The sequence below is a fragment of the Panthera leo genome, chromosome E2 (genome assembly GCF_018350215.1).
Source record: "Panthera leo isolate Ple1 chromosome E2, P.leo_Ple1_pat1.1, whole genome shotgun sequence".
Lineage (NCBI taxonomy): Eukaryota > Metazoa > Chordata > Mammalia > Carnivora > Felidae > Panthera > Panthera leo.
In genome coordinates, this window is record NC_056693.1 from 46,627,685 (window position 1) to 46,651,725 (window position 24,041).

At 35.4% G+C, this 24,041-nt stretch overlaps 1 long non-coding RNA gene across 1 annotated transcript; it reads left to right on the forward strand.

Annotated features, from left to right (window-relative positions):
• The first annotated feature begins 277 nt into the window (after positions 1-277).
• On the forward strand, positions 278-23,012 carry LOC122208692. Its single transcript, XR_006197328.1, has 4 exons — positions 278-420; positions 8,448-8,531; positions 17,406-17,519; positions 22,884-23,012. It is a non-coding gene; the product is annotated as an uncharacterized LOC122208692 (long non-coding RNA).
• The last annotated feature ends 1,029 nt before the right edge of the window (positions 23,013-24,041 follow it).

Sequence of the window (24,041 nt, forward strand, 5' to 3'; positions counted from 1 at the left end):
AATCCTGAGACAAGAGATCATGGCTGCTTGGAAGAACTAAAATAAAACCAGTGTGGCTAGAGAATTATGAACAGTGGGTCATTGGATCATACTGGGAACAGATTAGAATGTAAGCATGTGAAGAGGTCACTTATTCATTATCTGCATTTATTTGCTGGTATGTGGTCTCTTATGTCACTATTAATTGTATATACATGTACTTGGTTAACTTCACATTGAAACCTATCATTCTAGTATTTTTTTATATAAAATATAATTTTTGATTTTTCAGATGCATTGAAGTATCAGATTTCTGAATCCTGCCTTATGTGACCTATTCCTTCTCTTTGTGAAGTTTTATTTTCAAGAATTTAATAGCCATTTAAGAAAATATAAGAGGAACACTTCACCCAACAAGAGCAGAATACAGATTCTCTTCAGGTATACTTGAATATTCACAGAAGCAGACCAGTTTCTGGTCTTAAGAAAAAAAATTAAAAGCATCGAAGTCAGACAAAATATATTATGTGACCACAAACAAAGTGAGCTAGAAATCAATAACAAAAATTTCAAAAATCCCAAATTTTGGAAATTAAGTAAATTTCTAAATAACACATGGCTCAAAGAAGCAGTCACAGGGAAATTGGGAAATATTTTGAATCGAATGACAATGAAAATGCACTACATGATATGTAAGATACAGCTAAGGAAGTACCTACAGAGAAATCAGATTTAATGCCTTATTTTAGAAGCCAAAAGTTTTTAATCAATAATCTGTCTTAAGGGAAAAAAAAAAAAAGCTCAAAAAGAAGAAGTAAGGAAATAATAAAGATAAGAGCTTAAACCAATAAAATCGAAAACAGTAGGGAAAATTAATATGCCCAAAATTTGGTTCTTTGCAAAGCATACAAAAATTGATAAGCATCTAGCCTGACTGAGCAAGACAAAAAGTAAGAAGACAAAAATTATCACAACCAAGAATGAAAGAAGGGAGTTTACTGAATATCTGACAGATACTATCTGGATAAGAAGGGATAAGTAAATTTGTCAATAATTTTGATAACCTAAATGAAATAAAAAGTTCTTTGAGCAACAAACTACCAAAATGCAGTCAAGAGTAAATAACCTGCATAATTTTATGTCTATTAAAGAAGTTGAATGTATAGTTAAAATACCTCCCTATAAAGAAAACACCCAGTCTAGGCGGCATCATTGGCACATTCTTCTAGCACTTAAGGAAGAAACATGACAGTCCTAAACAATCTCCTTTAGGAAATAGAAAATGAAGGAAGACTTTTCCACTCATTTTATGAAGTTGGAATTACTTTGATGCCAAAATCAGACAAAGGCATTATAATAGCAGAGAACTACAAACCAGTAACTCTCATAAATATATGTATATATATATATCCTTAACAAAATATTAGCAAATTGTGATAATTTGTAAAAAGAATGATTCATCATAAGTCAGATTTATTCCAAGAATCAAAGTTTGGTTCAACATTCTAAAATCAATTTGATTCACCGTATCACTGTATTTTTTTAATCATCACTTCATTGGACGTAGGGAAAAGCCACAGGATCAAAACAGTGTGATAATGGTGTAAGGATAGACTTAAGGATTAGTGGAACAGAATAGAAAACCCAAAAATAAGCACAATTTTTTGACACAGGGTCAAAGACAATCCTATGGAGAAAGAATAGTCTTTGCAATACATGGTGCTGGAACCAAGTAAATAAATAAGTGCCTTTACCCATTTTTGCTATATACCAATATTTTAAATTGGTATTAAAACAAAATACAAACCTAGCACTCTACAAGTTCTTGAAGAAAATATAAAATCTTCATGACCTTGGGCTAAGCAAAAGAGTTTATAGATGGGAGAAAGAAACCTGAACCATAATTGAAAAAGATAAGTTGGACTTCAGCAAAATTGACTTTTGCTATTTGAAAGACATTGTTAAATGAGTGAACAAATAAGCTACAGACGGGGACAAAATATTTGCCACCCAGAATTAGAAGAAAAATTAATATAAACAGAAGATAGAAAATAGAAATGGTAGATGAAGACAGCCAGCACAAGTGGATTTCATATATTCACTGAGTTAGAAGAAATCAGGAAAATATTAAATAGAAAGATTTTTTTAAAAATCTCTAATTGAACTTGTAGTGACTAAAAGTACCATGTCTAGGATGAAGAATATCATGTCAGGAAGGGATTCACAGATTAGGTATTTCAGAAGAAAAGATTAGTCACATTCCAGACTTATAAAAAGTTTCTATCCAAAGTGACACAGAAAGAAAAATAACAGTAAATAATGACGAAAGCATCTGTAAGCTGTCAGATAACTTTCTGTGGCCTAATATATGTGTAATTGAAGCCTATGAAGAATAGATAGAACGAGTACAAAAAAACATATTCCAAGAAATAGCTGACATTTTTCCAAATTTGGTGAAAACTATAAACCAATAGGTACAACTATATCAACAAACCCCAAGCACAAGAAACATGAAGAAAACTACACAAAGCACACACTCAAATTGCTTAAGTCAATACAAAGAAGAACAATCTAAAAGTATCTGGAGAAAAGAAGACGCATTATGTATACAGAAACAAAGATAAAAATGACAGCAGATTTCTCATTGGAGTCAATGCAAGCCAGAAGACAGTGGAGAAACATCTTTAGAGTATTGAAAGAAGAAAGTAAAACTGAAATTCTATAAACAGCAAAAATACATTTCAAAAGAAAAGTGAAATACAGATTTTTTCAGATGTACAAAAGCTGAAAGAATTTATTAGCAGACCTACACAACAAAAAATGTTAAAGGAAATTTCAGACAAATGGAAAATTATACCACATAATGAAAAGCCTTGAAAAGGTAATTATGTTGGTAAAATTTTTAAACTTTTTTATTAAATATATTTAAAGGTAATTGTTTATTTGAAGCACATATAATACCAATATATTGTTTTTATAACACATAAAGTAAAATCCATGACAACAGTAGCATAAAAGCTATTGAAGAAAATGGGAAAGGGGCGCCTGGGTGGCTCAGTCGGTTAAGCGTCCGACTTCGGCTCAGGTCACGATCTCGCAGTCCGTGAGTTCGAGCCCCGTGTCAGGCTCTGGGCTGATGGCTCAGAGTCTGGAGCCTGCTTCCAGTTCTGTGTGTCCCTCTCTCTCTGCCCCTCCCCCGTTCATGCTCTGTCTCTCTCTGTCCCAAAAATGAATAAACGTTAAAAAAAAAAAAAAAAAAAGAAGAAAATGGGAAAATCAAAGAATTCTATTATAAAGTTCTTATACTGCACATGAAGTGGTATAATATCACTAAAAGCTAGACTAAGAAACTAAAGTTGTAGACTATAAAATCTTTTAAAATCAAGCTAAAATGGGGGCACCTAGATGGCTCAGTAGGTTAAGTGCCTGACTCTTGATTTCAGCTCAAGTCATGGTCTCATGGGTTCATGAAACTGAGCCCTGTGTTTGGTTCTGCACTGATGGAACAGAGCCTGTTTAAGATTTTCTCCCTCTCTCTCTGCCTTTCTCCTGCACACTTGTGCATGCTTTCTCTCTCTTTATCAAAAAAAAAAGAACTTTAAAAAAAATCCAAAATGACATTTTAAAAGAGCTGTAGTTAATAAGATAACAAAAGAGAAAGTGAAGTTATCAAAAATGCTCAATTAATTGAAAACATATAGTAAGATAATAGACTTGAATGTCATCTTCACTAATCACATTAAATGTAAATGACCTAAGTACCCTAATTAAAGGACAGGGATTGCCAGATTGTGTGAAAAACAGCAAGATCCAAATATCTGCCTACAACAAGTGTACTTCAAATATAAATATTCAAATAGTTTAGAAGTTAAAAGATGAGAATAGATATACTATATTATCACCAATCAAATAAAAGTTGGAGTGTATATACTCTGTGGCAACAAGTAGACCCCAGCTTCTCTTTCAATTGATGGATTCTGGATCTGAGGACTGGCTCTGATCTGGAAACAGAGATTATGACTTTCCACTGAAGTGACTGACTTCATCATTCTGCTCATTCAGTCTCAATCTCTTTTGAATATATGTCGTATATATAAAGCACCTTTATTGGCTGACCATTCCTAGTAACATCAAGTTCTGTGAGCCATGTCCATAAATCTCTCTGGATCAGGTACCCACTGGTTGCCATTTGAAACTTGCTGCCTGTTGTAGTACTAATTTCCACCATTCTCCTGATAATTAAATGCTGCCACCTAACTTCTATTTCTGGATCATATCATCCACAATTATAGAAGGTGTTCTTCTTTAACACTGTCACCTTCAAAGACCCCACCTACAGAGGACAGTCACTGCTAAGCTATTCAGCAATGTTGGTAAATGAAGAAAATCCTTCCAGGAAACACAGTAAACTGGGATTTCATCTTATGTATCATGTTCACTCAGGCATATCCACTTCTCTGTGGTTTTTATTACTTTTTGAATAGTTTATAACACCAGTTATCATATCCCTATTTAATATGGGTCATCAGTCTTCATGTTTCCAAAAACCACCTCATCAGTGTATTAACTGATTCCAAGGGTCCTTCTCAGGGGATTAGGTCTGAGTCATGGAAAAGAGCTGCCATTAAGTCTATTATTATATTTCACTTCCCTGGTCCAGCACCATCAGGATTTACTTCCAGGCATATTCTGCCAGTTCCTACAGTATTACTAGCTGGGTGCTTCCATTCTTTGTTGACATTAAATCTCTCTCCTCCCTTAGCATGCCCAAGAATTTCTCCAGTGGGGCCTTTTTGAGATTTGACACTCCTTCTAGTGTCTAGGAAGTGAAATGAAGTCAGGTTCTGAGAAGGAAAGCATTATAAGGCACCAGCACCTCCTTCATTTGAAACCTCTGTGTGGTCATCAAGTAAGAGAGTCCCTATCCTCTAACACGTGGAAGTGGCTCTCTTTCACAGTCCCTAGGGATTGAGGGTAATCTGGTTTTCAAAATTCTCAGATGCATCAACTCTCATGTCCCCACCTCAGGGCTTGGGGTCCCACTTCTCCAACAGGGCCCTGACATTAGCATAGAAGACTTGACTGAGATGAGAAATCAGCCTTCTCCTTAGCTCTGCCACTCTTATAATTAAGTCACATAGCTAATCTTTTTAATTTTTTTTATTGTTTATTTTGAAACAGAGAGCCTGAACACAAGTAAGGGAGGGGCAGAGAGGGACAGAGAATTTCAAGCAGGCTCCCTGCTTTCAGTGCAAAACGTGATGCAGGGCTCAATCTCATGAACCATGAGATCATGATCTGAGCTGAAATCATGAGTCAGATGCTTAACCAATTTAGCCATCCATGCACCCCACATTGCTAATCTTAAATCATATTTGTTCTCTGGTTTTTTTCTTTGCTTTCAGTTGGTATTTAATTGGGGCACCTGGGTGGTTCAATCAGTTCAGCATCCAACTCTTGGTTTCAGCCCAGATCATATGATCTCACAGTTCATGGGTTTAAGATCCACATTGGGCTCCACACTGGCAGTGTGGAGCCTGCTTGGGATTCTGTCTCTCTCTCTCTCTCTCTCTCTCTCTCTGCCCCTGCCCTGCTCACTACCCCTCTCCTCCCTCCCTCCCCCCTCTCAAAAATAATAAATAAATGTTAAATAAATAAATAAATTGGTACTTAATTGACCTAAGTCTGTCATTCTCTTCAGTAAATCACTGGTGCTCACCAATAACCACCCAGTTCCACAGTCCTAATACTTAACTCTCTTCCTCATTGGTCTGAAATGCCAGAGAAATTACATAGGGTGGTACATTTCTTTTCACCTTTATCACATCACATTCACCATGGGTGAAAGTCTTAACTCCTGCATTACTACAACCTGCTAGACCCTAGGACCTTTCCTAGACTATGCTTCTAACTATCAGTCCTGGTAGCAACTGTCCTAGATAGAGTTCTCAAAAGGCAGAGCCTTTATTGGGCAGAGCCCTCATAACCTGTACAATAGCCCAGTGGGCTATAAATATATAAAAGTGTGTCTATGTTCATTAGGTCTGAAAATTAAAATCCAATGAGATGTCACATGTTTCACATGCATTTGAAAAAAAATGTGTATTCTGCGGTTGTTAGGTATAAGTTTCTAATAGGTCCAGTTGATATTCACATCTATATCCTTTCTCACTTGCTTTTTGCTAATTCTATCAATTACTGAGAAAGGAGTGTCAAAATCCTCAATTATGATTTGGTACTTTTTTATTTCTCTTTATTTCTGTCATTTTTGTTTCATATAATTCGAAGTTTTATTATTAGATGCATACATATTTAAGATTATAATGTAGGGGCGCTTGGGTGGTTCAGGTGGTTAAGCATCTGACTCTTGGTTTCAGCTCAGGTCATGATCTCACTGTTAGTGAGTTGGAGCCCTGCATTGGGATTCTCTTTCTCCCTCTCTCTCTCTCTGCCCCTCCCTTGCTCACTCTCTTAAAATAAATAAATGAAAACTTAAAAAAATGTATTTAAAAAAAAAAGATTGCAATGCATTTTTAGTGAATTGAACCTTTTATCATTATGAAATGTTTTTCTTTGGCAATATTCATTGTCTCAAAATTTACTTTGTGTGATATTAATTGATTAGTCATGTTTCCGTAATATACCTTGTTTCATTAAAGCATAGGTTTCAGTAATGCATATTTAGGTGATAAATTTATTAGGAGAAGCAGGTAACTTGGTAACTGAAAACTTAAGGCATTAGCTTTACTTGGGAGAGGTGGGGTGTTAAGCAAGGGTGACAAATTGGAACATAGCACTTAGGATGTTTTTCTGTCACTAGAAGATTCTATATTTTTCTCCTGGGTAGTGCTAACACAGGTATCTGCTTTATAATAATTCACTAAGCATGTAACTATGGGGTGCCTGGGTGGCTCAGTTGGTTAAGCATCTGACTCTTGATCTCTGCTCAGGTCATGATCTCACAGTTTGTGAGTTCAAGCCCTGCATCAGGCTCTGTGCTGAGAGTGTGGAGCCTGCTTCAGATTCTCTCTCCCTCCCTCTCTGCTCCTCCCCTGCTCTTTCTGTCTCTCTCTCTGTCTCTCTCTCTCAAAACAAATAAACTTAAAATAACAATAATAATTCACTAAGCATATAATTATAAATGGTACATTTCTATATGCTTTATAATTCACAATGAAAAAATCAAAAGCAAAAAAGAATGTTACGTCATGCATACAAAGAATATTTAAAAAAATTAGCCACATGCTTTGTTACAAAGGAAATTTCAATAAATATCAAAACTGATATTATTCAGATTGTGTTTTCTTACCAACACACAATCATATTCAAAATCAACCATAAAAAGTAATTTTTAAGAACCCACGTGAATAGAACGTATAATTCAAGTAATGGATTACAAACCATAGCATTAAATAAATCTCTTTGAAGCTACACTGTTATAAAAAAATTTAATAATCTGGGGCAAAAGGGCAACTCTTCGTCATAGTAAAATTCCAATAAATAAATGTAGAAAGAATCATGGTAACAGAAAATCACTCTTTGGCAAATACTCAAATAATTTTTGCAGGCAATAATTATCCATCCATGGATGCTAAAATTGCTGGATAGAAGTATGACAAGAAAGAGACTATCCTTTACTTATTTCTCTATCCCATCTCAAATTATTCCTTCTGTAAGATATGAATTAATTACAAAGGGGAAAATATAACTTTATTGTGGGGAGTCCTGGCATATCCCACCTTAAGGACTTGTGTTTGTTTGCCTGTTAATACCCAAATTATTTTCCGGGGTATATTTCTCATTTAACTTGTTTTCTTTAGTGTTATTAAGGATGTTGGAGGACAAACCTATTTAATCTGCCGATACTTACGTGCATTGTTGGAACATGGTTTGTATTAAGACTGAATTTAGCCATCCAAAATTTCTTTTTTTGTACTAAACTGAATAATGATATGTTGCTTGCCTAAAACTAAGTAATAATTTATTGTCCTCTTAAAATACAGATAACGTTTACCTAAAACAGATCTTAAATCCATTTGCATTTCCAAAGCATTTTGAGAATTCCGTTTGGCAGCAAAGTTTAAATCAAGGAATAAATATACACGGCTTTTTCTTAATATAGTAAATCACTTTTAACCTCTTCCTTCAGTGATGTGGGATATTGCAGTAAAATGCTGAGATCACCTCGGTGTGTTCCCCAAATACCCAGCTTCCTGGCCAGGCACACTGCCTGAGGGTTCAATAAGTAGGTTAATTCTTCCTTCAGGGTTGGCCTGAGGGTTAAAGTTCCTGATGAACCAAGTAGACCGTGCATGCAGAAAGAAGGTGGGTAGATAAAGTGTATGAGAATGCTTGGGGAGAAAACCACTCATGTGCAGCTGAGGTCACAAGATGATCTTTATTCTATTTCACCTATTTCATCGATTTCTGTTTTCTTGTTCACTCTTTGTTTTTGGCTTCTTTTACAGCCCTATTAGAACCAAGTTCTTTCCACATGTGACAAATGATTGTTATGAAAACATCTTCCAGTATCTTCACACAGCTGTTACAGTGTAAGTTTTAGATCCTATTCTTTTTGCATTTTCATTTATCCAAATCTGTTTCCTATTTTACATTTTTATCAATTATGAATAAGATGAATTAAGAAGAGAAAATAATGATGTGGAAAAGTTTAGTTTTACTTCATTAATTTTTTCTATGACATTTCTAATAGTAATAGTAATGATGGTCTCCTTATATGCCGGTATTTTATGTACTTTTTTGTGTTAGCCATTTCCCCCATTTTGAACAGACTTTACATTTTCCTAGAGGAAAAAAAGCAGACTCCCTGAATTTAAGTAATTTGCCAAAAGTCATGCAGCCAGTAATCCGCAGAGTAAGAGTTAACAGCTACAAAATAGTTTCAACTGAAGTCTCTCTGGCTGCTAAGCCAAAACTTTTTTTCCCCCCCATTCCAATATTTCAGTCTGGGAATCCTAAAAGGTTGGAGTGTCCCCAGATGTCAGCTTATGACAAATGTTTCATTCTTTCAGCACATTGACTGAGTGCTTCTGTGTGGGATGCTATTCTAGGTGTTTGAAATACATTATGGAGGAAGAAAACTGTTGTGGCCCTAATGAGCTTACATTCTCATAGGGACAGAGGATATAGACAATGAACAAAGAAGTAAAATATATATGTTAGAAGGTAAAAGTGCTATGAAAAAAAAAGAAAATTATGACAGTTTTGAATTGTGCTTTCATCTTACTGATTATAAATATTTAATGTAATAATATCATGAATAATCTTAGTGACCTCCTGTAACAAAATATTCAGTAATTTCAGAACAGTTATTTAGATTTGTGTTTTCTCTCACATTTTTGGCTAGTGAATGCAAAGAAATGTCATGGTGCAATTCAAAAGTGAGGTTGTCATAATGGTTCAAAAAGGGTGGACTCATAACATAACATGACAGTAAAGGCACCATGAATCCAAAAGAACATGCATTGCAGCAGTGGGTTCCATATTGAATTTGTATCACTGTTGTTTGACACAGTCCCTATCTGTGTACCTCCTTGAAATAATTCTAGGGTGTTCAGTACCTTGTTCTAAATCCCATCAGATTACTTGTGTAGGTTTAAATTACATGACTATTTAAATGTATTCTCGAATAAAAGATTACAGTGTTAGCAGCTACACCTTACTAAGATAGGCACTCAAAGATTTTTATAAACAAGAGTTTTTAAAGTATAAATCTGATCATACTGTACTATCAAACAAAGCCTTTAAATTGTGAGGAAAATTGGGGCTTCTGGGTGGCTCAGTTGGTTAAGCGTCTGACTTCGGCTCAGGTAATGATCTCAAGGCTTTGAGTTGGACGGGCTCTGTGCTGGCAGCTCTGTGCCTGGAGCCTGCTTTGGAGTCAGTGTCTCCCTCCTTCTGCCTCTTCCCCAGCACTCACACTCACTCACTCACTCTCTCTCTCTCAAAAATAAACATTAAAAAAAAATTTTAATTGTGAAAAAAATTAAGGTTTAGCTTATATATGGTAAAGTACAGATATATTTGGTGTGAGACTCAGTGAGTATTAGGGCCATTTTATACAGCATACTTATGTGAAAAGGCAGTGTCCACATTAGTAACATTAAAATTTAAAAATACAGGGGCGCCTGGGTGGCTCAGTCGGTTAAGCTCAGCTCAGGTTGATCTCGTGGTCTGTGAGTTCGAGCCCCGCATCGGGCTCTGGGCTGATGGCTCAGAGCCTGGAGCCTGCTTTCAATTCTGTGTCTCCCTCTCTTTCTGCCCCTCCCCCTTTCATGCTCTGTCTCTCTCTGTCTCAAAAATAAATAAATGTTAAGAAATAAAAAATTTTAAAAATTTAAAAATACAGAAACACATTAAATATAGAACCAGACCTGAAGAAACATCACCCTATATTAAACCCCAAATTAACAACTTAGTTTTAATGAAACAAAATTATTGTCAAATTGTGTTTGAATAGTATTGGTTTTTTAATTGTTTTTAATTTATAAATTTTAGTTTTATAGTTATAGGAGCTTAAGAAAATGCATTATATCTAATTTTATGATATTATGTTTGTACATATTTAAGTAATATAACCTTAAGATTCTGTGATATTTTATTTTAAAAGGTTTGCACATTTCTTCATTTGAGAAACACTGCACTATGCAGCATTCTCTTAAATAGAACTATTTGATAAACAGTGAGTCTATTTGAGCACCTTTCATGCACCAGCCAAACTCTGTTTCCTTGACTGTGAAGTTACCATATAATAGGGTGTTATCCTCTATAAAAAATATAATCTATATCCCTCTAGTTCCCATTTGTAATGCTGTCAGCAAGTAGTGGTCATTCAGGTTTGGGATCATATTCAAACTATGTTGTCATTTCAAAAATTACAGTTTGGTTGGGAAATTTTTACATGTAGTAACTCTTCCTATATATATCTTTATAGAAATTCTAATCATTCTATCCTTCACTATGTTTTCATGTTAACATTTTTATAATTCTAAATTCCTGAATTTCTGAATTTAGATTATTAAGAGACTTGATTGAAGTAGAATTAACTTTGTAATCATAAATTATACTCAATAAGTAATCCATGTTTCCCAGGCCAGTTTGAGGGAATATTTGGGGCAGTGAGTTAAACCACATGTTTATATCATGGCAACTTCAATTCAGTATTAGATATGCCTATTAAGAATGTCTTATGCCACTCTACTGTGAATATAATTAAAGCCATTGAAATATATGCTTTAAATGGGTGAGTTGTATGTGAATTAAATCTCAACAAAGCTGTTAAAAAAAAAATTACAACCTTTCAACAGTCTATTTTCACTTACCATCTTTTCCTGTGTAATATTATTTTCATATGTAGTACATCTATATGCATTAACCCAACATTGCATTATTATGTTTACCTTAGTCATATTATTTTAAATATTAAGAAAAGGAAAATGTATTCCCCTTTATATTAACCCAGGTATTTACTACTTCTGGCTCTTATAATTTCTTCCTATAGATATGTTACCATCTAAGTTTCCTTAACCTGAAGAATTTCCTTTAGAATGTTTTTTTTAAGTTTATTTATTTTAAGAGAGAGAAAGTTTGTGTGTGTGTGTGTGTGTGTGTGTGTATGTGTGTGTGCGCGCGCGCGCGCGCACGTGAGCAGGGGACGGGCAGAGAGAGAGGGAGAGAATCCCAAGTAGGCTCCACCCTGTCAGCTCACAACCTGACACAGGGCTGTATCTCATGAACCGAGAGGTCATGACTTGAGCCAAAATCCAGAGTCAGCCACCCAGACGTCCCTACAATTTCTTATAGTGCTGCTCTGCTGACAAGAGATTCTCTCAATTTTTGTTTTTCTGAAAAATGTATTTATTTTGCTTTTATTTTTTAAGAAAAATTTTCCCAGATACAGAATTCTAATTTGACAGTTCCCACTCTCTCAGCACTTTAAAGATGTTGTTCCATTCTCTCCTACCTCCCATCATTTCTGATGAGAATTCAGTTGTAATTTATATCATTTCCTCCTTGTTTGTAATGGGTTTTCCCCCACTGGCTGCTTTTCTCTTTTTGTGTTTTCTATCATTTGATGAATATGTGGCTAAGCATGGTTTTCTAAGTATTTATCTTAACAGGTATTCATTGATCTTCTTGGATCTGTAAGTTTACATTTATTTAGCAGTTTAGGAAAAATCTATCCATTATTTTATGAAAGGTATCTTCTGACTCATTTTCTCTCTCTGAGAATACAGCTGAATATAACTTCAATCACTTAAATATGGTCCCACATATCACCGAGCTTTTGTTCTATTTTTTCAAATATATTTTTCTCATCTTCAGATTGAATATTTTCTATGATCTATCTTCAAATTTACTGTTTTCTTTATTTGACTATCTGTGATCTGTTGTTCTTATCCAGTAAATTTTTAATTTTTGATATTATGTTTCATTTCTAAAATTTCTACTTGTTTCTTTTTTTTGATGGTTTGTATTTTTCTATTGAGATTCTCCAACTATTCATTAATTGTAACCATATTTTTCCTTTAATCCCTTAAACATCTACTTTTTAAATTTTTTTCCTCTTTTTTTCTTAATTTAAATCCACATTACTTAATATACGGTATAATAATGTTTTTAGGAATAGGATTTAGTGATTCATCACTTACATATAACACCCAGTACTCATTCCAGTAAGTGCCCTACTTAATGCCCATCACCCATTTAGCCTACCACCCCCAACACCCCTCCAGCAACCTTCAGCTATCTGTATTTAAGAGTATTTTATGGTTCCCTCCATCTCTCTTTTTATCTTATTTTTCCTTCCCTTCCCCTATGTTCATCTGTTTTATTTCTTAAACTCCACTTATGAGTGAAATTGTAAGGTAATTATCTTTCTCTGATTGACTTATTTCACTTAGCATAATACATTCTAGTTTCATCCATGTTGTTGGAAATGGCAAGATTTCATTCTTTTTGATTGCTGAGTAATATTCAATTGCGCATATATATGTGTATATACATATATATATGTATATATATATATATATACATATATATATGTATATATGTATATATATATATCCCATCTTCTTTATCCAGTTGATAGACATTTGGACTCTTACCATAATTTGGCTATTGTTGATAGTGCGGCTGTAAACATTGTGTTGCATGTGCCCCTTTGAATCAGCATTGTTGTATCCTTTGGATAAATACCTAGTAGTGCAATTTCTGGGTCATAGGGTAGTTCTATTTTTAATTTTTTGAGGAACCTCCATACCATTCCAGAGTGGCTGCACCAGTTTGCATTCCCACCAGCAGTGCAAAAGTGTTCCCTTTTCCCCACATCCTTGCCAACATCTGTTGTTTTCTGAGTTGTTAATTTTAGCCATACTGACAGTTGTGAAGTGGTATTTCATTGTGGTTTTGATTTGTATTTTCCTGATGATGTGTGATGTTGAGCATCTTTTCATGTGTCTGTTAGCCATCTGAATATCTTCTTTGGAAAAGTGTCTGTTCCTGTCTTCTGCCCATTTTTTCCCTGGATTATTTGTTTTTTGGGAGTTAAGTTGGTTTGTTCTTTATAGATTTGAGTACTAACCCTTTATCCAATATGTCATTTGCAAATATCGTCTCCAATTCTATTGGTTACCTCTTATTTTTGTTGATGGTTTCCTTCTCTGTGCAAAAGCTTGTTATCTTAATGAGGCCCTTTGCTTTTGTTTCCCTTGCCTCCTGAGACATGTCTAGTAAGAAGTTGCTACAACTGAGGTCAGAGAGGTTGTTGACTGTTTTCTCCTCTAGGATTTCTCCTCTAGGATTTTGAGGTCAAAGAGGTTGTTGCCTGTTTTCTCCTCTTGTCTTATGTTTAAGTCATTCATCTATTTTGAGTTTATTTTTGTGTATGGTATAAGAAAGTGGTCCAAGTTCATTATTGTGCACGTAGCTGTCCAGTTTTCCCAGCACCATTTGCTGAAGAGACCGTCTTTTTTCCAATGGGTATTCTTTCCTGCTTTGTCAAAGATTAGTTGTCCATATATTTGTGGGTCCATTTCTGGATTCTCTGTTCTGTTACATTGATCTATGTGTCTGTTTTTGTGCCAATACCATACTGTCTTGATGATTACAGCTTTGTAATACAGCTTGAAGTCCAGAATTGTGATGCCTCCAGCTTGGGTTTCTTTTTCACCATTACTTTGGCTATTTGGGGTCTTTTCTGGTTTCATACAAATTTTAGAATTGTTTTTTCTAGCTCTGTCAAGATTGCTGGGGTTATTTTGCGAAGGATTGCATTTAAATGTGTAGATTGCTTTGGGAAGTATAGACATTTTAACAATATTTTTTCTTCCAATCCATGAACGTGGAATGTTTTGCCATTTCTTTGTGTCTCCCTCCATTTCTTTCATAATGTTTCTGTAGTTTTCAGCATACGTATCTTTCACCTCTTTGGTTAGGTTTATTCCTAAGTGTTTTATGATTTTTGGTGCAATTATAAATGGGATCAATTCCTTGATTTTCCTTTCTGCTGCTTCATTACTGGTATATATAAGTGCAATGAACTCCTGTACATTGATTTTATATCCTGCAACTTTGCTGAATTCATGGATCAGTTCTAGCAGTTTTTTGGTGGAGTCTTTCAGGTTTGCCACATAAGGTATCATGTCATCTATGAAGAGTGAAAGTTTGACTTCTTCCTTGCTAATTTAGATGCCTTTTATTTCTTTTTGTTTTCTGATTGCTGAGCCTAGGACTTCCAATACTATGTTGAATAGCAGTGGTGGGAGTGGACATCCCTGTCATTTTCCTGACTTTAGAGGGGAAAGCTCTCACTTTTTCACCATTGAGGATATTAATTGTAGGTCTTTCATATATGGCCTTTATGGTGTTGAGGTATGTTCCTTCTATCCCCACTTTCCTGAATATTTTTATCATAAACGGTGCTATATTTTGCCAAATGCTTTTTCTGCATCTATTGAGAGGATCAAGAGGTTCATAGCCTTTCTTTTATTAATGTGGTGTATCATGTTGATTGATTTGCGAATATTGAACCACCCCTGCAGCCCAGGAATAAATCCCACTTGATAGTGGTGAATAATTCTTTTGACGTATTGTTGGATTTGATTTGCTAGTATCTTGTTGAGAATTTTTGTATCCATGTTCATCAGGGAAATTGGTCTGAAATTCTCCTTTTTTGTGGTGTCTTTGTCTGGTTTTGGAATCAAGGTAATTCTGGCCTTGTAGAATGAGTTTTGAAGTTTTCCTTTCATTTCTATCTTTTGGAAAAGCTTCAAAAGAATAGCATTACCTCTTCTTTCAATGTCTAGTGGAATTCCCCTGGGAAGCTATCCAGCCCTGGACTCTCATTTGTTGGAGATTTTTGATAACAGATTTCAACTTCTTGACTGGTTATGGGTCTATTCAAATTTTCTGTTTCTTCCTGTTTCAGTTTTGTTGAACGCATTTAGATAAGCGGTTTAAAAATTCTTCTAATTCTATCCTCTGGATCATTTTAGTATCAGTTTTTCTTAACTGTTTTTCTCTTGAGAGTGGGCCACATTTTCCTGTGTCTTTATGTTTAGTAGTTTTTTATTGTACCCTTGTAGAGACTAGGGATAGCTTCATCTAAATAGTGTTGATCATGTTCTAGCAAGCAATTCAAGTGGCTGAGCTCAAACTTTAAATCTTCACTTCTTTCCACCTTCCAGCCATTGCTTTCTGCCTGGCCCTCTGCACATACGTTAATCAAGATCATCCAAGGATTTGAAGGAGTTTATATGTGGATTTTTCTCCTCCAGCTCCTTAGCTTCCTTTTTTTTCTGAGATTTGTCATTTATTTTCTAGCCATGCCAGTAGTCCCAAACTCTTCCCTCTCAATCCTCAAGTCACTTAGGACTGCAGTTTTCTGTTTGAGTTTCAGCTACTCCATGCAGTGCAAACTGAGAAGTGCTATTCCCTTCTTTTGTGTGTCAACTCCCTTCCAGTTTCTGCCTGCCTTCAGTTGCTCTAAAGTGCATTCAAACAACTGTTTTTATATTTTTCCCATTATTGTTATCTGCTGGCAAGTTTAAGAAGGTTAACTTAATAACAGGTACTGCACCATTATTAATAGTGTAATTTCTGTATCATATTGAAATTTAAAGAATAACTATACCCAGAGAATGCTCCTTTTTAATAGCATCTTGTCTCACGAATGCAATCAAGATGTTTTCTTAATTCACTGAGAATATTCATTATAGGTCTTACAAGGTTATGTTTTCCATCCTATTCTCTTTTCCCCCAAACTTCTTTCTTTTTCTTGTTTGGCTTTACATTGTGTCAAAAGAGGACATTTTTTCAAATATCTGGCTCTTGACTTTCCATTCCTATTTGAGTGCAAGATATTAAAAAGATGATTGAAAGTTCCCTGTACATAAATGTGGGTTGCTTTCTTTTGGAGTCGCAAAGTTACTTTCATTTGTTGGTGACTACTTCGTTTCATTGACCAATGACTGGCCATTTTATGATGGACCTCTAAAGCTGAGTATGGTTTTTCAAAGATAATATTTCCAAACTCTTGTCTTTAGAATATGAGTTTGTCCTCCAGCATTCTTGGAGTCAGGTTTGGGAAAGAAGCTAGTATGGTCCCCACTTAGTACATAGAGTTTCAATAATTCACCTTTTTTCAACATGAAAACACAGTTGTCAGCCCAACTATTTGTTCCACTTCAAAGTCCCACTGGTTGTACCTCCTCAAAGAGTAAATCTCTGGTCTTCTTCATAGATGAGGGAGGGCAAGTTGCTCAGATATACGGTTGGCAAAGGCTATATGTAAATCCAGCTGCTTCTTATACAAACTTTTACCCAGTTCACATCATGTTATGTGTTAGTTGTACCCCCACCTTCAGACCTATAATTTCTGTGTGTATGAGTGGTAAGAATTTACTTGCTGCTGAGCTCCCTCCCCTACTGATTTAAGTTTCTGTTTTCAAAAATTTGTTGAGCCAGTTTGTCTTTATCCACCTGCTTTCTGGCTTCTAAAATTTTAATGTTTTTTTCTCCTCTTCTGTTACCTTTGGACTTGTGGGTTTATTCCTTTTTTTATCATTCTATCATTTTAGTGGAGTTTTCAAAGTGAGAAATGTAACTTTATATGGGCAAGCTACTATCTTTAACTGTAAGTTGGTCTTCTTTATCCTTGGGACTATTACAATAACTTATTATGTAATCTACTTGTCACTATTCTCCTTATTATAAATTCATTTTGACATTAATTTGCCCCCCCCCCCACTTTAAGCTTCCAGTGGACAAAGATCCAGACTTGGGTGACTTAGGTTACAGTAGAATTTTTTTGTATAAATAACTATAACTATAACTATAGCTATAAGTATGAATACTTTGTCATTAGTCAAATATGACATGAGTTTTCTACTCTTATCCCCCCACAGAATATCAGTTGACAGTCAACCACAGATCAACTTTATGGGAGTCCAGGAGTCCAGCAGGGAAGTTCTAGCACACTGTTTGAGCAAAAAAATCTAAGAATAAATGTAGTGAATAAGGTAAGAACAGTTTCATTTTACTTATGTCACCTTGCCCCCAAAGCAGCACAACTCAGCACCAAGAGACACCCCCTTGGCCAGTGATTTCTCTCAGAAAAAAAAATCTTAACAAGTTTAATAAGAATGAAATCATAGCAATCTTTTCTCCCCACAGTGGTATGAAACTGGAAATAAATAACAGGAGGAAAGCTGTATAATTCACAAATATGTAAAAATTTTACAACACTTTTAAACAACAAATGGGTCATAGAAGAAATCAAAAGGGAGATACAAAATATCCTAAAACAAATGAAAATATAAACACAACATACCAAAACTAATGGGATGAAGCAAAACAGTTCTAAGAGGCAGGTTTAATAGCAATAAAAGACTACACTAAGGAAAAAGAAAGATCTCAAAAAAGCAACTTAACTTTACACTTTAGGAACTAGAGAAAGAAGAACAAACAAAGTTCAAAGTTATAGAAGGGGGAAAATAAAGATTACAGCAAAAATAAATGAAATAGACAATAGAAAAACAGACAAAATCAATGAAACTAAAAGCTAGTTTTTTGAAAAGATAAAATAAACAAACCATTAGCTAGACTAAGAATAGAAAACATTTAAATAAATGAAGTCAGAAGTGAAAGAAGAGACATTAAACATACCACAGAAATACAAATGATCATAAGATATTGTTATGACAATGATATGGTAACAAATTGGAGAACCTAGAAGAAATGGACAAATTCCTAGAAAACATGGTCTTTTAAGACTGAATCGTGAAGAAATAGGAAATTTAAACAGGCTAATTAATAATAAGGAGATTGAATCTGTAATCAAAAACTTCCCAACAAAGGAAAGCCCAGGATCAGGTGACTTCACTGGTGAATTCTTCCAAACATTTGAAGAATTAATGCCAATCCTTTTCAAATTCTTCCAAAACACTGGAGAGGAGGGAACACTTCCAAACTCATTTTATAAGCCAGCATTGTTCTAATACCAAAGCCAGTCAAGGACACTGCAAGAAAAGAAAATTATAAGCCAGTATTACTGATGAACATGCTAACTTTTCAGCAAAATCTAGCAGACCAAATTCGAGAGCATGTTAAAATAATCATATAGCATGATCCAGTCAGACTTATCACTGGGATGCAAGGATTCTTCATCATATGCAAGTCAATAAATGTGCTACATCACTTTAACAGAGTATAAAGTATAAAATCATATGATCATCTTAGTAGATACAGAAAAAGCATTTGGAAAAAGGTAATATCCTCTCATGATAAAAACTCAATAAATTAGGTATAGAAAGAATGGACCTCAATATAATAAAGGCTATATCCAAAAACCCCACAGCTAACGTACTCAATGAAGAAAAACTGAAAGCTTTTCCTCTAAGATCAGGAACAAGACAAGGATGCTCACTCTTGCCTCTTCTACTCACCACAGTAGTGGAAACCGTAACCTGAGCAATTAGGCAAGAAAAAGAAATAAAAGATACAAAATTGGAAAGGAAGAAGTAAAATAGTCTCTCTTTGCCGATGACATGATCTTAAAAATAGAAAATCCTAAAGGCCCCAGCTAAATATTAAAACTAATAAATGTAGTAAAGTTGCAGGATAGAAAAACAGCTTACAAAAATCAGTTCTGTTTCTATACACTAACAAACTATCTGAAAGAAAGAAAACAATCCCATTTAAAATAGCATCAAGGAGTGCCTGAGTGGCTCAGTCAGTTGAGCGTCCATCTTCAGCTTGGGTCATAATCTCCTGGTTCGTGAGTTCTAGCCTCACATCAGGCTCTGTGCTGACAGCTCAGAGCCTGGAGCCTGCTTTGGAATCTGTGTCTCCCTCTCTGTCTCTCTTCCCCTCCCCGGCTCACACACTGTCTCTGTCTCAAAAATAAATAAAAACATTTTTTTAAAAATTTTAATAAAATAACATCAGAAAGAATACAATACTTAGGAATAAATTTAGCCAGGAGGTGAAAGACCTATACCCTGAAAAATGTAAGACATTGGTGCAAAAAGTTGAAGAAGCCAAAAATGAAAGGAAAGATAACTCATGTTCAAAAATTGGAAAAATTAATTTGTTACAATGTACATACTACCCAAAGCAATCTACAGATTCAATGCAATCCCTATCAAAATTCCATTGGAACTTTTCACAGAAGTGTAAAAGACGGCCATAGTTTGTAGAGAAGCACAGAAGACACAGAAGACAGAATAGCCTAAGAGAGCTTGAGAAAGGACAAAGTCTGGAGGAATCAGACTTCTTGATTTCAAACTATATTACAAAGCTATAATTTTAAAAGTATAGTACTGGCTTAAACACACACACACAGATCACTGGAACAGAATGTAGAATACAGAAATACCTTCAACTAATCTCTGTCAAGGGTACCAAGAACACAAGAGGGGAAGGGATAGTGTCTTCAATAACTATTGTTGGGAAAACTAGATAACACGTACAAAATAATGAAATTGGACCCTATCTTACACCATACACAAAAAATTAATGGAAAATGGATTAAAGACTTAAACATAAGACTAGAAAACATAAAACTCCTAGAAGAAAACAGGAAAAAGTCTCCTTGATACTGGTGTTGGCAATAATTGTTTGTCTATGACACCAAAACCACAGACAACAATAGCAAAAATAAACAAGTGGGAATACACCCAGCTAAAAACCTTCTGCACAGCAAAGGAAGTGATTAACAAAATGAAAATGCAACCTATGAAATGGAAGAAAATATTTGCAAAGAAAGGGTGCCTGGGTGGCTTAGTCGGTTAAACGTCCAATTTCAGCTCAGGTCATGATCTCACAGTTGGTGAGTTTAAGCTCCACGTCAGGCTCTGTGCTGACAGCTTGGAGCCTAGAGCCTGCTTCGGATTCTATGTCTTCCTCTCTCTTCCCCTCCCCTGCTCATTCATTCTCTCTCTCTCCCTCCCTCCCTCTCTCTCTCTCTCTCTCTCAAAAATAAATGTTTAAAAAAATTTTAAGAAAATATTTGCATACATCTGATAAAGGGTTAATATCTAAGACACATAAGGAACTCCTACAACTGAATAGCAAACACATAACCTGATTAAATAATTGGTAAAATACCTAAACAGATAGTTTTCAAAAAAAAAACTCACAAATAGCCAACAAGTACATGAAAAGATGCTCAACATCACTAATCAGGGAACTGCAAATCAACATCACAATGAGCTCTCACCTCACACCTGTTAAAAGGATTATTATCAAAAAGATGAGAAATAAGAGTTAGCAGGGATGTGAGGTAAAGTGAACCCTTGTACACTGTTGGTAGGAATATAAATTGGTACAACCATTATGGGGATGAGCATGGAAATTTCTCAAAATATTAAAAATAGAACTATGTGATCTAGCAGCCCACTTCTGTATTTAAATTCAAAGGAACAAAATCAGAATGTTTACGAGATATCTGCAGTCCTATGTGCCTTGCAGCATTATTCACAATAGCCAAGGGATAGAAACAACTTAAGTGTCTGTTGAAAGAAGATAAATGGATAAAGAAAATGTGATACACCCAAACCACACACACACACACACACACACACACACACACACACACGCGCGCGCACGTGCGCACGCGCAATTGAATAATATTCAGCCATAAAAAAAGTAAATCCTGCCATTTGCTACAACACGGATGAACATGAAGGACATTATATTGGATGAAATGAGCCAGATAGACACTTTGTCTCGCTCATATGTAGAATCTACAAAACAACAAGAACAACAAAACCTTGAACTCAGAAACAGAGTAGAATGGTGGTTTCCAGGGGCTGAGGAGTAGGGGACATGAGAGATGTTGGTCAAAGGGTACAAACTTTCAGTTATGAGTAAGTTCTAAGGATCTAATGGACAGCATGGTGACTGTAATAATGCTGTATTGTATACTTGGAAGTTATTGAACAGTAGGTGTTAAATGATCTCACTACAAACAAAAAATGACAACTATGTGAGGTGATGGATGTGTTAACTTGAATGTGGTAATCATTTCACAATGGTTTTTTTTAAGTTTATTTATTTATTTTGAGGGAGAGAGAGGGAGAGTGCGGGGGGAGGGGCAGAGAGAAAGGAGGACAGACTATATGAAATGGGTTCTGTGCTGACAGCAGAGAGGCTGTTGCAGGGCTCAAACTGACAAATCATGAGATCATGACCTGAGCTGAAGTCAGTCCCTCAACAGACCAAGCCCCCTGGCACCACATCACAATGTATATTTATTTCAAATTTATCACCTTGCATACCTTAAACATATATAAATTTGTCAGTTAAACCTCAGTAAAGCTGGAAAAAATATTTTGTGATTCGTAATGAGGAATTGAATTTCAGATACGAAGAATGTCATGAGCTGAAAAATGCTTAGAGTCAGAAAGTAAAAGGTATGTTCTAGGAGCAGCAAGCAGCTAGTTCTGTTAGATATAGAGGACTTGGTTTTAAAAAAAAATGGCAACGTGTGATGGGGCAAAATAAAGACCTTTAATACCTAGCTGAAGAGGAACAGATGTGTTAATGAAGCTGTTTGTGAATTATACCTTCAGAGACAACTACTAAACTAGAAAAGGAGTTCTGTTTGGATTTGATTCAACTTTTCTTATTTTCTCACACTTTTCTCCAGCATATTCCATGTCGGTTTAAGTAGTCACAACCAATGACAGCCTAGAAAAAAATATTTGATTGTCTTCAGCCTTTTTAGTGGAGCTGGGCAAAGGCTCTTTGAGATTAAGGACTTGGTCAACCAAACAGTATGTCTAAAAGTATCTATCACAGTAAAGACTGAGCAAATAAGAGAAAAGAAATTGATTGCCTGAACCCTAACACTAGCTGGATAGGAAGGTTTTTCTTTAAAAGCTTTGTTATTTATCCTGGGACAGAACATGAGAGTGGTCTTGGCAAACTAGACAGTATACTCCTTTTGCTCTTAACGCTGATATGCAAAAAACCAACAGAAGAGAGTGTTGTATTAGTCACTCTTGGTAGCTGAGTGTGGAAATCTCTTCAAATTCATCTACTCGGGTATTACTAGCAGCCTTACAGAAAAAAACTGCATATGTGCCAGCCTCAAAGATCTGAGGCTCATCTATTAGTATGTGAAGACCTGGCTGTGAGCCAAAGCCCCAAAAGCAAAGTGGTTAAGCACAGCTGAGCCCCTTCCGTGCCTTGGGGGGTTCTCACAGGCTCATAAGCTAAGCAGACTTTCTCTGGGCAGAGTGACCAGGTTTTCAGCAGAAAGCTATGTCCAATTTATTGTGGCTCATCCAGTACTAAACACAGAGTATGGTAACAGAATATTTTAATAGTTTTACAGTAAAGACTGTGTTGGGCCTACTGAGTTGTCTTTGTTTCAACAGGTGTATCTTGTGCCAGTGACATTGGTAACAGCTGGAAAGAATTTATTTCCTTGATTGACTAAGTAGAAGATGGTTCCCAGAACTGATCTTTAAGTCTAAATAAGCATCCCCAGAGGTGTTGGAGTTTTCAACAAAGTGAGTATCCTGAGGAGAAAATAAAGGGATAGAGACATTTAATTTGAAAATTAAAGGGAATATGACATTATTTTGTGTCTTAGGCTGATGATAAGAAGTGTATATATAGACATATAACAAACTGAAAAGCATGTACCCAAAAGTATTTACTATAATAATACTATATCAACAACTGCATACAGAAAAATTTTAAATAAAGAGCACAGATACTGAGTATATTTTGTCCATGTACAGTCATCCAGGAAAGATTCCTGAAGTTAAATTTTGAACTGGATTTTGAAGAGGATGAAGCCTATGAATCTCAAAAGATGAAAGAAGGTAGTAGTATAAAGTTAAAATCTAGGCTACCAAGGCAGGAAAAAAATTCAGTTGAATTCCTTTTTTGATTGCAGAACAAATGATCATCTGCAGAAGTTTTTCCCTTCCTTTTGATGATCTCCCACTCTCATCACACTAATGAAGGTGTTCTTTTGGCAGTATTATACCTGTGGCAGACCTCAAAGCATGGAAGGTAAGAAAAGTCAAACTTGGGCATAGCAAGAGTCGCACAGTAGTTGAAACAGCATGTCTTTTGTGGAAGTAAAATTGTGGTTTATAAAATTGTAGTTCCAATCATGATATATCTTTAGTGTTGGACTTACTAATTAAAATTCTATAAAATAAGGAATAGGCAGCCACTGTGGACACTTGAACTGAAGAACAAAATATTGTACGAATATTCTCAAAGGTTTGTTGTTGTGGGAAAAGTCAAATGATGAGGGGAATTCCTAATAAACCATTGTGATAATCCATAACATGAGTTAGTTAAGGGCAGCTGGGAAGTAGAGGAATGGGGAAGTGAGGTTAGGAAGTGATGCAATTATAACGCTGACAAAAAGTGAAGCCCAAAATTATTACAGAGAAAAGACTAGTAAAATCTATAATTGTTGGTTAAAATGGGGGAGTGGGAGGAAGACACCAAAGGTTATCAGCCTGGAAACACTGAAGGTGTTGTGGATAATTATGGGGAAATGTGCAAAGATA